Source organism: Patagioenas fasciata, chromosome 2, assembly GCF_037038585.1.
Source record: "Patagioenas fasciata isolate bPatFas1 chromosome 2, bPatFas1.hap1, whole genome shotgun sequence".
Taxonomy (NCBI): domain Eukaryota; kingdom Metazoa; phylum Chordata; class Aves; order Columbiformes; family Columbidae; genus Patagioenas; species Patagioenas fasciata.
The window spans coordinates 141,391,453-141,404,082 of NC_092521.1; positions in this window are offsets into that span (position 1 = coordinate 141,391,453).

Consider the following 12,630-nt stretch of genomic DNA (forward strand, 5'->3'; position numbering starts at 1 on the left):
CTTTTACATTTTATAGTCTCTGACACTTTTCTGTAATCTCTCATGGCTTTGGACTGGTTATATATGTATATACCTACATATACACACACACACACTTGACTGAAAGACAATATATACCATGATATAAGATAAAATTAATGCTCAGATTTTTTTTAATCCTTTTAGTTATGTTTTTTTTTTTTTCTAAATTGTGTGACATGTCACAAAGTCATCTGAATTCCAGGATAAAGGGGCTGAAACTGTATAAAAATCACTTCAAAAACTTGTCATATTGTCTCAGGTTTGAAATGTTGAGATTTTACTTATCACTGTACATGATTTTTCAATAATCCTACATACAATATTAAGCAACGGCAAATCAGACTCTTTGAGTATAGCAGCAAAAATTTTGCAGGAGAGCATCATACCTCATTTACATTTTTGTAAACTGATGCTACCATACCTAAGAGATTAAGTTTAGCTGTATATAAGAATGTCACTCCTTTCTAAGCAAAAACTAGGTATGGTTGACCACTGACCACTTTCTTTCAGGTAATCAGTTGCCACTTTTAAGAGTGGATGAGGAAAAGTACACACCTTTCCTATTAGAGAAAAGAGAGACACATTACATTTGTCATGGAGATACAGTTTTGACTTTTCTTAGTCTGCTGGAAATTGTTCTAATTTATCAAAGTTACTGAGCTTTTAAAACATGTAACCTATAGAGTGAATTTGCAATTAGAACTCTGGCAGTACTCTACTGCTAACACACATGTATGCTGGAAAGATGTATGTACAGTATATGATGTGTTCCACTAAAAAGAGAATGAGATATATTTGTCTGTGCTGAATAAAGAAGATAAGCCTAGTAAGGAAATTTCCTTCCCTGAGTTTAATAAAGGAGTTTTTCAGAGTGTGCAAAATCTCACAACTAAGCACTGTCATGAAGACACCAAAGGATTTTAGTCTTTCACAGCTGGGCCCAAAGAACTTCTTACCATAGATACTCACCATGGCCTGATGCATTTACCCACAGCATTCCAAAATCTGGTCCCCTTTGAAGTATCATTTTTCCTATAATAAGCCTGTCTGCTGCTCAGTATGAGGAGTACTGGCTATACCCACATAATCTAGGACAGATTTGCTTACTCAGTTCAAAAAAAAAGGGTGAAAGATACAGGATCTCTACTATTCATGGTTGCCAGTTAATAGAAAAATGTAAGGGTTACAACAAAGGTAGTCATGTATATTATTCAGAGATAATATGAACATAGTTCCTTTTTCTTTTTACTTACTGTATAAAGAAATGCTATTTAGCAGTCCCAGGTGGTAAACAGTCAAAATCACTGATTCCAAATCTCTTAAGCTCACACTCTGTTACATTGTTATAGTTACCATCCTTGACACCATAAAAAAGTAGTTTGAGCACAGATCTACAGCTGTGTCATCTGGAAAATCCTTTTGAAACATTTTTTAAAATCTTTGTGAGTTTGGGTTTTTGGAGGTTGCTTTTTTTATTTTTTTTTTTTAACATTCAACTATGAGAACAGGTTAGCAAGCTGGTAACATTTAGGGAGAATTTTAGGTAGTCCTTTGTTTCACCTCACATATCATTAGTGCATTACTTTATCTCCAGATGTCCAGACTTTTTTCTATTTCAATCCCTTTCAAGCAGAATTTAAAGAAATTCTTCTAAAAGGACAAACTTGATGTAAAAATGTTATTTTCTAGGTTTTATAGCTCTTAAGTATTTAAAAATGTTAAGTATATACAGGCATATTGTCCATTATAGTGTATAATATACACATACATAGAGTGTGAAAATGACAACTGCATCCCTTGTACTAATGGCTTTGAGAAGGATCTGATGGTCTGATGTCAGTCCTGGATATCACATAACGATCCAATCATACTTTGTCAGCCCTAGTGTGTGTCCTGAAAATTTTTCAATTAACAAGAAAGTACAGAAAAAAGATAACATGTTCTGCTAGAGACACAGATAATCAGCCTGCAAATCGTTGATCCTGAAACTAAGAACAAACCCAGGGATAACAGGAAAAGGTCATTAAACTGTAAAAGTGTAAGTGGTGTCAATTCAAGAACATTTGGCGATTTAAACTACTGCATTCGTGGAAAAGTCTTTTTGCTTTGTCGTAGGAGATACAAGTAGGAATCCTAACCAGTGAATCCATGGACGTGAAGGATATGAATTTCACCTTATGCATCCCATCAGTTGTTATATAATTATTATATACTTATGAATGTTACCTAGGTTTACCTCTGCTAGAATTAAAAAGTATGACATGGTGAAATGAGATATCAAGCTTTCAGAAAGCGAAAAGAAACTGTAAGGCTCTAATCCAGCTTCAAATCAGTTAATGAGACCCACTTCTAAATCCAATAAATGGGATCATATAAAGTACAGACTGAAATTAAATTGAAGCATTTAGAAAACTCTTTTCTTTGCATTCATGATTTCTCCTCCTGATAGAGGAGTTTATAACAGAATCCCAAAGCTCTCATTTATTTAGATTGCATGGGCAGTCTGAGACAGGCACTTTCCAGAACAAGAATACAGAATTACCATCGAGTCTGGGACTCGTCATCTGGGGTGACCCATTAGTGTCATATGAGTTCTGCAGAGGCAGATGGATATGGACACGAACATACAGTCTAGAGAGTCTCCAATTCTTGTATATTAATAGTTCAGCACTGTGACATATGAATCTGATTTATCAGCCATTTTTACAACTTTTTAGGTCATTTTATCCCATTGTCACATTACATCATGAGCCCCTTTCTGTTGATCAGGATAGCTAAAGCTTATATAGTTCTGATATTTCAGTTTATTTAGTAAACAAAATAATTTATTCATCTGCCTTATAAATTTCTTCTTTTCTTGTGTGTTCAAGAGTTAATTTCAAAAGATTTTTCAGGTACTATGTCTAGTAGTCAAAAGTTTATGATTGTCATCAAACAATTTCATAACTAAGATGCAGGCAAGACATGACATGATTTTTGAATCAAATAACAGAGATGAATCAAGTAGTAAAAAATGTCAGCTGAAATTTTTTCAGCTTGGAAGTCTTGGTGCAGTTTGTGTTAGATCTGCATATGCTTTTGTCACATTTTTTGAGTTTTTTTCATTAACAGCGCAAGTATATATATTTTATTTCAAAATCTGAGCTATATTTAACCACAGATTTTTTTGTCATTTAATTCAAGCCTGAAAGTTCATAAAATAATATGTAATTTTCAAAGATACTTGGTTTCTTTGTGTTGTGTAGTATACTGCAATTTTGACTGTTTCACTTTCCATGCTTCAATTGATTAAAAATACAAATTAAAAGCAGCAAAAAGATTATATACTTCCAAAAATAATATTTTGATAAATTTTGATTGAACCAAAACATTCTGGAGCTCCTATTAATGGTAAAAAATTTTGCCTTGGATTTGATTTCCATTGGCTTCTTTAGAAAATTAATTTGCTTTTGCCAAATCTTTATCTAATCTTGTGAGTAGGATTCCTATTCATAGTGAATATTAATGCAATTTTATCTCCTAAGAAAGATTACTTTATAAATATTTATATTTTTTTTATAGCCTAGTATAATTTTACTGACCAAAACTCATGGTAGAAAACAGATTTCTAACTAACTGATAGAGAATGTCTTAAGCCAAAATCCATTGAAAGACTCATATGAACTTCAGAGGAGCCCTTTAACACATTCAATACCTATTTTTGACCTCCATGTCTGCTGGTAGTAAATGTGTATTAAGAATGAGAAGTCATCTAAAAAGCAGACAGATATATTGCCTGGGTCAAAAGAGCATGTTTTGCCCTGTGACCATTTCCACAGCACACTTCTCTTTTCCTACATGCTGTTCAGGATAGGCAACATCAATCCTTTGTGCCTTGTATTACTCTTCCTTTTTTTGTGCTTTTGCCCATCGAGTAGAAGCCTTTTAAAATGTCCAGAGCAGATCTCTCAAGTCCCTTATCTCCCAGGACTGAAGAAGACATGCACACTGGACAAATCCCTGGTGCTTTTAATCTTCTAGTAGGCTTGTATCTAAAGTCTAGATGGCTTGACAAGAAAGAAATAAGAATATTAGCAGGAAGCTGGGAAATATGCCTTGACCACGAACACTCCTAGACGACACAGCTATTGGTGTATCCTTATGAACTTTCTTTCCCTGTCTGATCCTGCAACCCACACTGGCCAGTGGGCACCCATTATAAGTCTTACAGTCAGTGAATGAGATTTAACCAGCCTGCATTGGACTGAGTTAGATATCAAGAGATATTGTGAAATGCTTTGTATTGCTTTCACTTTGGAGACTTGAAAACAAGACCTTTTTTAAGATTCTGTTGTTTCCCTGCTTACAAAATACTGCAAATCTTGTGCTACTGCTATAGTTCCAATTGCCTGCTGTAATTTGCCATTTGTGACAAAGTTCAATAAATAGAAAGAGTAAAGTGCATCAAAATTATATTTAAGGATCCTCTTCATCTGCAGAGGACATGCTTATTAGCAATATTGCACACTTAGCTCCAAGAGTTCTGATTATAGTCAATAACTAATCAGAAAGTAACTTAGACAAATGAAGTCCTGAATAATACACAACTGAGTCATAACTTCCCCAAGTACATAAATACTAACCCTTTTATTGAAAAAATATGCACTTAGCACTTTTTCTTTTTATTGTGGCATCTGTTTCAGAAACAGATTTTAAAAGAGAATTTGCAACAGTCTCTGCTTTCAAGAGATCTGTCTCTACTTTAATCAGGAAAGTTGGATAAATGCCCTATGAAAGGCACAGTGCAGGGAAGAACATGAAGATGGAGCTGATTGGAATGGTGGGTCAAGGGGCAGGAAGACCTTCTAAATAGTCAGCCTCTCTGAAGTGGACAAAAATGAAGCCGAAATCCATCTGCAGAACATGCAAAATAACATTTGTCTCAGCTCTGAAACATAATTCAAACACTGTGGGAGAAAGTGTGGTGAATAGAGTTATTTATGGATGTCCAGGGATGAAAGCTTTGCCTATAAAGAAAACCCACAGACATTCCAGTGAGGTAAGTACCAACAGTGTAATAAGATTTAATGTGACCATCAAAAGAGAAATAAAATGGAAAACTTTTGATCGTACTTTCTATAGTGAGGGCAAACTGCAGGAATGACCTTTACTGCTAATGCCAAAACATCGAGCCAAATTCACTCCTGGTGTGAAAATGCTGAATTCCAGTAAGTTACACCAGAGATGACCTTGGTCCATTCTGTTTATCTATCTTAGCTATAAGCACCCAACAGTAGCCAGACCACACTGTGTTTGAAGCAGTAACATTTAACAGCCCAGAGGTGAATTAAGAAAAAATAACAGCCAATTTTACTGACAACTTAATTCAACTTAGGTTTAATTGAAATGGCAACAATAAACTGGAAGTAATTCCTGCTCAGGAAATGGCTTCGCTATCCACCCAAAACACAATAGCACAAATGAGATATTTCACTACTAGAAAACAAAGCAAAACAGAACCTTCCTAGTTTCTTATGAGTATCCTGAAGGTAAAACTCTAGTACTTTAGAGCCTCTGAATGCTGTCTGCTTTATGCTTTCAGCTCTCCCATGGACAGCTTTCATGTCATCTATTGGATGTGTACTAGCATTAGGTAACACTACTTATTAAAAGATACATGGGTAGTATTAGGATCATTTTAACAGTCCTGGCATATTCTGGACTTCCCAGCTAGTGTTAGGAAGTAAACAATGTAGAAAACTACTTTATTTGAGCAGAGTTTAAAGTTATATGCATGGTATGTCGCCCTGCACAATCAGAAGAGTCTGCATTACATGTGTACTGAGTCTAGACTGCAAAGGTTCTGTTAATCCATTACGTCAGAGCTGCCAAGTGTATTCAGCTTACTCCATACTAGGTATGCGACATGTGGACCTAGCTTACAGGCAGCTTCATGTCTCCTTTTTCAATCCGGAATCATGTGAACCAAAGTCTAATGAATGCCCAGAACAAAAAAGCAAGTGATCATCAATTAACTAAAAAAAAATACCTGAAGTGCCTTTTTTTTCCTTGCTATGGGAAAAACATTAACCCTAAAGTAATGGAAAAATCCTCTTTTAAATTTACACCTCTTGGCTTTTTTTCCTTGCACTTTTAGTTAGGTACATCTTTTTTGTTCCCTATTCTGATCTTACAGAGCTTCTGTAAGATTTTATGTGGTTATTTTTCAACTGCAGACAGAGCAGGAACCACTCATTGTATGAGACTGGGAAGCCATCAGGAAAGGAAGTAGTGTCATTCCCTTCACATATTATAAAATCTTTGTTGTCACCAGTATGTGCCACTTACATAACACAGAACTCTTATTTGGCTTTTATCAATAACCTTCATAGTAGGAGAGATGAAAAGCTGCATTGATTCACCAAAACATCAAGAAGACATATCAGGCTTATCTCAGGTGGTCCAAACTAACAGTAAAGTACCAGTAGCAGTGCACCTGTGGTAACTACTCAGCCATTCTTCCCCTACATTGACCCAAAAAAAGAGACTTACAAGATGGAGTAGGGCAACAGACTGTAGTTCGTATTAGTATACCATAGTGCTTTACAGTGTTATTCCCAGGCTGAGATGTTTCATCGAGGACAGATAATTGCTACAATAATAGCAGTGTATGACTTGGGGCAGTGACAAATTAAAAACAAAACAGCTACAGTCATGGACAGAGTTGATCAAAATATTACATTTTCTTTTTAGTCAAGGTTCTAACTTTTCAAACAAATCTTTCACTTCAACTGAGAACAAAAACTGGGTTTGATAGTTTTCTATTCAAAGTGAACAGTTGGGATTTTTTTGTTTGTTTGTTTTTAAATTCAGTCAAACTGCTTCTGCTTTATTTTTTCCTCAAAACAAAAAGCCTGGGCCACTGAATGGGCCATGGTCCCTGGTTCCCCAGGAGTTAAAGTAGTATCCTAGGGTTGTGGGAATCCTCCATTGGGGAGTCATGGGACTTAGTAGCAGCTCCCAGTACTCTAACTCAGAAACAATTTCCAGGTCCTCAATATTAGGGCAAGGTGCTGGATAGCAAACCAAACCACAAACTACAAAGCAGGCACGCAGCCTAGAAACCCCAGCCATCCCTGCTTCAAACTGCCCAAACTTCCCCGTCCTTCCTTTAGCAGGTCTCAGGCTCCTGTTCTGTAGGCAGTCAGACACTAAAGGAAGCCCACAGAATAAAGCTACTCCAGCCCTGTGTGCTGGATGCCACAGGGACCAGGAAAATCATGGAAAAAAAACCCATGCAGGATACTGCAAAGATTGGGTTACCGAGAGTTCACTGAAAGGTTTCCATAAGGTATCTTGACTTCATCAAATATATACCTGCTTACTCCAGAACAGATCTTTTTTAATGTTTCATTTTAAAAAATCCCAGTAAGTATGACATATCACTGATTTCAAAGGACTGCATTCACAAGAAATATATCTCAATCAAATTTGTTTACAAGAAACCCCAAATAGGACTGTTTTTTAGCAAAGGTGGATTCATTACTCTTACAGTACCAGATCCCAATGTCTTATGCAGGCAGCCTCCTCCACATTCATGAAACACTTGAATAAAATATGAGTTCTGTATTTATTCTGCCCTTGTTACACTATTATTATTCTTGAAGGAAATAGTATTTCCAGAATTTCTACAATCAGAAGAGAGGGGCTCTGAGCTCCTAAGCATCTTTGTTTACTTTTTAGCTACCTCCAGTGCTCTGCTCTTGATCCACCACCCATCACTCTTAATCTGTGATCATCCTTCTCCTTGCACTTTATGATGGGAAGTCTTGTCACCTACTCAAGAGCATACACATCAAAAGGATACTTAAGACAAAGCACATGTGAGTAAGTATTTCAGGGAGATGTAAGTAGCAGGACAGAATGGAAAACTGGTATTTCTGAAAGTGTTTTTCTGGACTGCGTGTACTGATATGTAAAACACAGAGGCCTGAGAAATGACAACACAAACTCTGCTCCCTATTGTTTTGTCTCGTTCAACAAAGACATGTATATGAAAAAGCTCAGTAATCTATTTGACTTTCTAGTGAGAATGTAACAAAGATGCATTAGAGTTCATTACAACAGCATTTTTTTGTGATAAAAACATCCACCAATAAAACAGGTCTAAACTATTTATAAAAGAAAAATTCAAATCGTTTCTTCTTGTTGAATAGTAAAAAGTAAAAGTAGAAGTAAAATGTAAAGGAAAAATATACTTTTAATCTTGTGACCTCTAAGAAGTTCATAATAAAGCTCATCTAGAATTATCACATCGTAAATAAAAACTCATTTGGGGGCTTTTTCTTTGCTTTTATCTATGTCTAAAATTATTTAAGTCCTTTTGGACCGGAAAGGTATCTTTTCAAACAAGCAGAGAGTGTAAAAAGTTACCAAGTAGAGTAGCAAAACAAAGCTGAGTAATGTGAAATGTCCCATTCACTTCAGAAAAGAGTTAGCACTGCAACCTGGAGGTGACAGTATAAATACCAGCGCTGTTAACTGTTCCATTTTTAACTTCTTCATGCTAATCTCAGTGGTAATTATATTATTTCATTAAAATATATTCTCTGCTCTTTCACTTTACTGGTAAATACCCCAAGTGTTGCCCCACAACATGAGAAGTCTGTTGAAATTTGGAGTCAGCTCTGGCCTTCACAGTTACTAGGCAAAGTTTATCTATCAATCGTACAAAAATCTCTGAAATGTGGAAAACGTAGTCACAGATTCAAGTCAATTGATTGCCAGAAGATATATGCCACAGGGCTACTCTGTTTTATATTTTCATATTTCATTCTGCAGAGCCATCCAGTATAAAGTTAAAAGAAGTTGTCAACAGATGTTAAGGTGCTGGCAAAGATTAACACAGAATCCAGGAATCACATAGGAGGCCATAAGCTTTCTTTATACTTTATTCCCAGGATAGTTTGTGAAACATTTCCAACCATATTTTGAATGAAAGCTTCTCTGGCCTTGAAAAACACACGACTGGTATTCATATGTGAATTTTTCAGTGGGGCCATTTCAGGCAATTGCATGGGAACAGAAAGTTACACATAAAAATGAGGAGATCTCCCATAAAAGAATGTATAGTAAAGGACAGTTGTGTGAAGAGTTTCTCATATAAAGGACTAAAAATATTCCGTCCACTTTTGAAAATTGGTAAAGGAGGAAAAGTCACCTTTGGAAGACTGATTAGCACAGAATTAGAGAGACATACGATAAGAAAATAGAAAAGATGTCAAACAATTACTTAAGCACAGTCTGTACAACTGAAGTCAATAAACATTTACCTAAATCAGAAATTAGATTTACCAGGACAAAAGAGAAGAAATTAGAAAGTATCTTGATAACAGAGTTAATGATTATTAAAAAGCTTGAAACTTGCACAGTTCTAGCACTCTAAGATCAGAGTGCATACATTCAAGTCCAAGATCACTAAGAAGAGTTAGAAAACAAATTAGAGTAATTTAGTGCATATTTTTATGAGTTTATTAAACCCAAGAGAAAACATTAAAGGCTGGAATACAGCCAACATCATTACTTACAGAAGAGCAGCAATACACTATGAATTTTCACATGCCTTAACCCTAGCCAAATTTGTTGTAACAGATCACATAAAATAACTTTAGTTTATGCAAATTAATTTCCTATGAAAATCTAAGTATTCAGTATGGTTAGAAACAGGAGAATGTGCACTTCCTGTTGATATGCATCAAAACATTCTTGCGACTAACAAGTCAGGCTCAGTTTTCACTGCAAAGGGCTTGTGAAGGGCTGTTAGAGAGAAAATGACAGCTACTGACTCCTGTTGAACTAAAACTGGTTCTAGTGTTGATGTAAATTAGCTAGTTGAGCTAACATAACTTATATCAGTAGTAATCAAGTAACCAAGGAGTTAGATTCTACTGTGTTAGTAGTATAAGAAACACAGAATTTCACAAATTTATTGGCTCAGATATGTTTTCCCACACTCTTTCGTCCTTCACATCTGTGGCATGGTTTGGGTGAAGGTAGAGAAAGTAGAGCAAGACAGTGTCTTATGGGAGCTCTACATCAAAAGGGAACGTCCCTGTACAGGAGCAATTCTAAACTTGTTATTTATTATACTAGTAGAATCTGCTCATTTCAAAGTATCTGATATCATCTGGTCCACAAATGTTTGGAATTAATCAACATGAGAGTTTTCACAAGGGCAGATGCAAATTGTAACATGTTTAACACTAATTTAGCAGTGGTATTTTATTTTGTTCATTTTTTACCCAAATTTTCAGAATAAAACTTGTATGGGGCTACAAACAACTTTTCCTATCAGTGACCAAGAGCTAGTCAGTGGCATTTTTAACATCTCTACACTACAAAGTACAAAAATCTAAATTAGATTTTCATGGGCTTACTCAGACTTGCAGGAGCAGAGTAGCTGCAACAGCACAGAGTACAGCTGAAGTGAAACCTAATCTGCTGAATAACTGCCTGAGAAGAAGGGTAATTTAGCCTCTCTGGTGCTCCCTGCTACCATGCCTAGACAGTTCACAGTACCATGTTAATTAACTTAAAAATGGCTCACTAGAGGTGTCTCTGTATTGTATTTTTCAGGCGCAGCATACCAGTAGAAATATGCAAAAACAGTTTGTTGAATAAAAATGGACATACACAGTCACTTGAGATAGTCTTGTACTTATGTTAAATGAGTATCCTAAAAAAGGACAAATCATACATCTTCCTGATGTGAATTCTAATTAGATGTTAAAGAAAGACTGTAGGTAAAACCTCACTGTGTTTAAAGTTCATGTGTATGCAGAAATATTAATTTGGTATGAGCTATGCAACTATACATAGAGAGAAACACACCACTTTTCCTATGCGTTCTGCTCTCTTCACTAAAAGCCTGGATTGTGAGATTGAAGAGAAAACAGTAGCCAAATTTTCTGTGGTTATGTTTGTTATATATGTAGATGTTTTGCCCTAGCGAAATAAAGAATCTGTTATCACAGAGTAGAGATAGAAACCATGAATGATGTAAAATGCACTGGAAACCTATGGAAGACTGACTCTACAATTGATGTGACAGAGATCAAAACTGAAAGCCATTTTCTACTCCAGTGCCCAAAATACAAAAAGCAGAAGAAAGATACTTCCTCAAAATATCAGAAATAATAAGAGTTCTCATACAGAAAAAAAAAAAAAAAAAAAGCGTAAGAGAATTAAGCTTAGCTTTAGGAAAAGTACAGAAGTACAGATGGTGTAGAAAAAAATGAGATGCATTGCAAACAGCTCTGGGTCTGGAAATAAATAGTGATTCCAAATATATGTGTCAAGGAGTAGTACATCTTTTCTTGAAATTCATCTTATTCAGATGTTGATTTGTTTGTATGCTTGCTGATTGTTCTGTTTAGGTATGTCAAGTATCCACACATGGAAGTATAATGAATTATAATCATGGTGAAGAGACTGCAAATAAATTACCTTAAATACATTAAAAATGAACCTTCAATTAAAGCAAAATACCTAAGCATGTGTAATGCTAATGGTTTCTGTATCTACACATGTACTTGAGTGATTTCCTGAGAACTGCTTTTCTTCAGTAGACATAGGTACTATAATTTGGTTCTGCCATTGTGATTCATCAGAAGTGATTATCAGGTGTTCACTGCAGTTTGCAGCTGCTTAACCTTTGCTCCTGAATTTTGCTGTTAAATTTCAGATATATATTTCGTATTACAGAAAACTATCTTATAATGTTTATTTATAAATATTTTATATCCAATATGGAAAGATGTTTAAGCTGTCAAGGTGAGATTATGATACTAATATTATATGTAGGTTTTTTTATTATAGAGAACTTACATTTTGTGGAATTCATTGTGTAAAAAATATTTGGTTGGGCAGCTAGATTAAGTAGATAAGAATATACCTTACTCTGTACATGTATTGTAACTGAAGTACTTTATGCAAACAAAAAGGTAATTTAACATATTCTGGCATATATGAACATGGGAAATTACATATGAAGTCTCTAAAGATTTTAAAAATATGGTATTAATCAGAAGAAGGGACAAGAAACCATGTAGAAGCATCTAGAGGAACAAAGCTAGTTTATTTTTTATCCTCTGTAAGGTCTACTATATTTCATTGTTCAAGATAGTCTGTCCATAAAGTAGAACAATAGTTAATAAGGATGGATGTATCACCTAAGCATATCAGAAATGGCTACAGCAAGAAAAGAATTGTGATGCATTTGGAGGATTCATTTTTGTTCATCTCTGTCTTCTATGACTGACTTTGAAATGGAGAAAAGTGCTGTGTGTTTACATTCTACATTTACTAAAATGACATTACAGAAACAAGTGTTAAACAGATTTCAATACTTAGATTTTATAGCTTCTTTCTTTTGCAAAGGAAATATTTTCCTAAATGCTGCAGAAAATAAATCCTTTAGAAGAGAGTGAATTAGGTTTAGTTATAATGATGATGATCTAACAAAGACAAGAAAACTATTTTATAAAGGGATAGAGATTTACTTACAAAGAGATTTAGGCAATGGCATTAGTGACTTCGACGGTCAAAGGGCATGTGTTCTTATGAGTACGA